This window comes from Pseudochaenichthys georgianus, chromosome 21 (assembly GCF_902827115.2).
Source record: "Pseudochaenichthys georgianus chromosome 21, fPseGeo1.2, whole genome shotgun sequence".
NCBI lineage: Eukaryota > Metazoa > Chordata > Actinopteri > Perciformes > Channichthyidae > Pseudochaenichthys > Pseudochaenichthys georgianus.
The window spans coordinates 13482036-13487667 of NC_047523.1; positions in this window are offsets into that span (position 1 = coordinate 13482036).

Here is a 5632-nt window from a genome sequence, read left to right on the forward strand (position 1 = left end):
GGCTACACTTAAAGGGGGTCTACTTTGCGGTGCTTTGCCGTCCGCCCATCGGCACCCATAGTCGGCCTTCTTCACAGCAGCAGCACCCAACCTCCATGGAGGATTTTGCTCGTGCCCCTGGCTACACTTAAAGGGGGTCTACTTTGCGGTGCTTTGCCGTCCGCCCATCGGCACCCATAGTCGGCCTTCTTCACAGCAGCAGCACCCAACCTCCATGGAGGATTTTGCTCGTGCCCCTGGCTACACTTAAAGGGGGTCTACTTTGCGGTGCTTTACCGTCCGCCCATCGGCACCCATAGTCGGCCTTATTCACAGCAGCAACACCCAACCTCCAGTGGAGGATGTTATCATGCCCCTGGCAACACTGGTAAACACTGGTAACATATGTCTAGCCGCTGACAGGAACTTGACATCGGAACTTGACATCGCATTTCCATTGAGCGGACTCCCGTACATGGGAAGGGCAAGTCCCACGGTACCTCCGTTCATAAGGCTGACATTTGCCTTACATACCTTAGTTATTTTCTGCTACCAAGATACTTTAAGATACACCTTGATGTACGCAACACTTAACAAAGGGTATAATATGAAGTACTTGGTAAGGAATGGGGTTTTCTTTAAGGGATGCAAAACTTTAGAACTGGGTAAAATATTCATTAATTTGTAATGAATTGAGTTTTCTTTTCTTTTTGATTTTCAACATACTATTTGTACACATGACTTTTCCATATTTCCGACAAACTATACTTTTTGACTTTTTCCGTAAAATCTTGACAAACTATTATTTATTCTTAAATTTGACCTCTTGCTGCTTGGTTGGAAATGATAGATGAAAAAGCTACAAAGCTTAAAGAACTTTTTTTTAAAACTCTCAATTCTACAGATGGTTCCCCCCATTCAACGCAATAAGCCCCACCCTCCACTCAGCAAATCAGCTAAAACGAAGGACCCCACTAAGACGACAGTTGTAAACTAGCCATGGATCTGAGAAAAACCAAGATTCCCCCCGCGAGTTGCAGCCAGGAACAGAGTCCTGGACTACCATCATCACCACCATTCTGGACACCCGAATCTTGCAGTACTACTGCTGCTGATGTTACACCTAGGGTCAAGACGTCTCTGTTTAGGGACACAGTGAAATCGGAGTTGTTTCATATTCTGGAGAGGGTGCTGTATCGGTACAGAGAATAAATCTGCAACGGATGCCGAGGCAGTCACCCCGGCCAGAGGCAACACGATTGTCTGAATGACATGCCCGATTTCTTCTTCAGAAACAATTACAACGCGTTAATGAAAAGACTTTGGCTCGCCAACTTCATTACTGTGATTGACCAGAGTCTTATTGAGAAAGGCATTTGCGAGGATTAACGGTGGATCCGATACGCCATCGGAGGCTTTTCTGCACAATCTTATAAACTGCAACAACCTGATCTCACCAGAATGCGTGACTCCACCACGACTCCTTAACACCACAATGCGTGGTGGACTCACGAACTTTGTTACATTTGCGTGTCGGCACCACGCAAACAAGCCCAATGTAAAGTGAATGAGGCTCCTTTGTCGTGGTGCACACACGCATTTCTACAACGTCCTTCAGGGAGCTTTTATTCTATAAAACCAGACCCGGCGGCAGACATACGTCTCTGGGCGGGCATTTGATGTACCAGGGCGGGCCCACCCCGAAACTTACATTTCCCGGGAAAACTGAATTGTGAAAGAGTTGACATGCTGAAAACCCAACCCCTGCAGGGGGGTATGGGGAGATTCTCCCCCAAGAGATTTTTTTGACATACTAACCTAAAATACACATTCTGGTACTCTCTTGAGAAGAAAAATAAATAAATCTATTACTACACAACATATTTAAAAAAATGAATGCCATTTCAGTTTGTTGTTACTTTGTTCTGAAAGCTGAACCTGCTGCTCCTCACAGAGAGAAGAGGGAAGAGGCTGTGAATGACTTTACATTGTGGATAAGGGTGGATAGCCCCCATTGTTCTGTGTGTCAACACGAAAGACAGCCCACACACCTACCAATCATCAAACCGTGCGGTCTTATTTCATTACGTAATGTTGTATCGATGTATATAGAGATGTACTACAGCAAAAATATTCTCCGTCGGGACTTCCTGCAACAACACCACGTCGTTATCTTGATTCTGATTGGCCAGAAGACATTATCAAAGATGTTCTATTGAGAAGATGATCACTACGTGACAAAAGTTTTCAAACCGTTTCTAGTCTTCGGTATTTCCAGACAAGTTGCTGCTGAAATCAATTTTACTAACTGCTGTCTGTGCAATTTACTCCGTGCGAGTTGGCGGACTTTATTTAGCTTACTTTAAAATCATTTTTCATGGTGGGGCTAAGCCATTTATTGGTATGGCTGTAGCCCTACCCAAGTATACCCTGGCGCCGCCACTGAACATAATAATAAAACAATTAAAATGTTGTATTCAGCCCTGATTAAAAACAGCGGGCCCAAATCCTGGATGGTCGGGCCCAAATCCTGGATGGGCGGGCCCGGCCCCATGGGGCCCGCCCATGACGCCGGGTCTGTATAAAACGTTTTTAAAATATACTTTATAGCTTGTAGTAACTCGCGGGAGGCTTCTTTTATTTTATTTGTATTCATAATAATTTTTATTTTTCGTCAGAATGTATTATGTTGCATTAGTTACGATTTTTTGTTCTAAAAAAACAGTGCATTGTGTGTAATACAACTGTGATTTTTATTAAATTAGTTAGTTTTTAAGGAAGGCCAGAGCTTCAGCCGTGTCCAATAGATTGTTTCCCTTTAGTTAACGGTTTTTAAAAGAACATTATATTCCAATTTGATCATGTCCCCTTTATTGTATTACGGAGAGCAATGTGAGCATCCATTCCCATTGGATAACGGAGAATTTTACCCCCGGAAGTAAGTATTATCCTTACTGTCGATTGATGTCACAGTGATATCTGCACGACTCATCAACTAAAAAACACAGATTATCCTTGTTGATTACACAACATTGATTGGTTTAAGTTGTGTACAATACTTTTGTAATTTTTCCCCCTTCGATTCGGAGAAACAAAGATTTGTTCAGTTTAGGATGGCCGAAGACACTACACTACCCAGAATCCTCAGCTATTGTTCCGCGTTGCCTCAAGCTCTGTGATTGGTTGACCTCCAACTGCATTCCATATGAAAAAAAAACGTTTCGTTAAAGATAAATCATACTTTATTCAGCAGTGCTTGCTTTACTCTTTGAAAGTCATCACATGAATGCATTGTAAATAGTACACATCTGTCGTAGTTCTTTCTTTATCTACAGAGATCTGGCCTCAAAATAGACCGGAAACTATTCTTTTATCGTTCTGTTTTAATTTCACAATAAAGTTAGTAGTAATAATTTGTTTGATATTATTGTTTTTTATTAACTACTCATGTTAAGACTATCTTTTCTGTGTTGCTGTGGGGTTTGTCCATCGCTTTTGTGTTACAAATATCAAAACAATAACTAAATATATCCGTCGTAAACTAAACCAGAAACAGCAGTATATTTTATTTTGTTAACACTGTAAACTTGACAGCTTTTTAACCCAAACCACCTACTGGTTAAAGCACGTTTATTACACGTTTAGAGTAATATTGAAATCTTGAAAAGGGATGTCCAAAATAGCAATTATATACAGTTTTTAATTAACTAATTAATTTGTAAAGAATAACGAGTAATGTATATACTTTATAGGGATCTGCAGATAAATATTTAGTCTTCTCAAGCACCAACAATCATTACATTACATTACATTGCATTTTAGCTGACGCTTTTATCCAAAGCGACTTACAATAAGTGTGTTCGACCAACAAAATACAACCTTGAAGAAAACAGAATAAAAAGTACATCAGGCTTCATAGAGCAAAAACATTCAAGTGCTACTCAACTGGCTTTAGATAAGCCAGTCCTCCAATCAAATATCTCTCCTGATTGTTGACACTTGACAATCACCTTCCCTGAATTTTACTCAGGTGTAACTAAAGTCTGCTTTAAGGGTTGTTTATATTTCACATCATTAATCAGAATCTGTAAAGTAACTAAAATAAATGTAGTGGAGTAAAAATACCAGGTTAACCTTAAAGAAAGCCCTCATACTGACGCTGTGTACAAGAAGGGGATGAACAGACTCTATTTTCTGAGGAAGCTGAGATCCTTCCACGTGTGCAGCAAGATGCTGGAGATCTTCTAGTCTGTTGTGGTCAGTGCACTCTTCTTTGCTGCGGTCTGCTGGGGGGGGGGGGGGGGGCAGCATCAGAGCCGGTGACACCAGCAGGATCAATAAAGTGATCAGGAAAGCTGGGTCCTGTCATCGGCATCAAGCTGGACCCCTTTGAAGCTGTGTTGGAGAGGAGGACACTGAAACAGGCTGTTGTCCATGATGGATAACCCACCCATCCTCTCCACCTGCAGGACACGTTCGATTCCTGTTTTGAATAGTGTGGCGTGATGGGTTTCATTCCATTTCAAAATGCTGTTTGTCGCTCAGCGTACACTTCGCGCACTGCCACTCCAACATCCAATCACAGAGGTTGAGGACAAATCACGGGGTTTGTCAAGCAAAGCACATGGTGGAGTCCCAAACGATAGCTGAGGATTCTGGGTAGTGTAGTGTCTTCGGCCATCCTAAACTGAACACATATTTGTTTCTCCGAATCGAAGGGGAAAAATACAAAGCATTGCACACAATTTAAACCAATCAATGTTGTGTAATAACAAGGATAATCTGGTGTTTTTGAGTCGATGAGTAGTGCAGATAGCACTGTAAAATTAATCGGACAGTAAGGGGAATACTTACTTCCGGGTGTAAAATCCTCCGTTATCCAATGGGAATGGATGCTCACATTGCTCTCCGTAATACAATAAAGGGGACATGATCAAATAGGAATATAATGTTCTTTTAAAAAACGTTAACTAAAGGGAACAATCTATTGGACACAGCTGAAGCTCTGGCCTTCATTAAAAACTAACTAATTTAATAAAAATCCCAGTTGTATTACACACAATGCACTGTTTTTTTAGAACAAAAAATCGTAAATAATGCACCATAATACATTCTGACGAAAAATAAAAATTATTATGAATACAAATAAAATAAAAGAAGGCCTCCCGCGAGTTACTACAAGCTATAAAGTATATTTTAAAAACCTTTTATAGAATAAAAGCTCCCTGAAGGATGTTGTAGAAATGCGTGTGTGCACCACGACAAAGGAGCCTCATTCACTTTACATTGGGCTTGTTTGCGTGGTGCCGACACGCAAATGTAACAAAGTTCGTGAGTCCACCACGCATTGTGGTGTTAAGGAGTCGTGGTGGAGTCACGCATTCTGGTGAGATCAGGTTTGAAACTTGCAGATGCCTCAAGGAGAGACTTGAAAAGATCCATATCGAGTTGTATGGAGAAGACTAATAACCAGCAGTTGACTGAAGCCAGGGATTTGTTCGATACATGGACTTTTTTCTTTAAAGTAAAATAAAAATGGGAAACTACTATGCAAAACGCTCTGTATATATTGATCATAATGTAGTCAATACCCTTTTAATAAGTGTGGTGATGAGGACGATTGAAAACAGAACGAGTAGTGACCCCTGTGTAA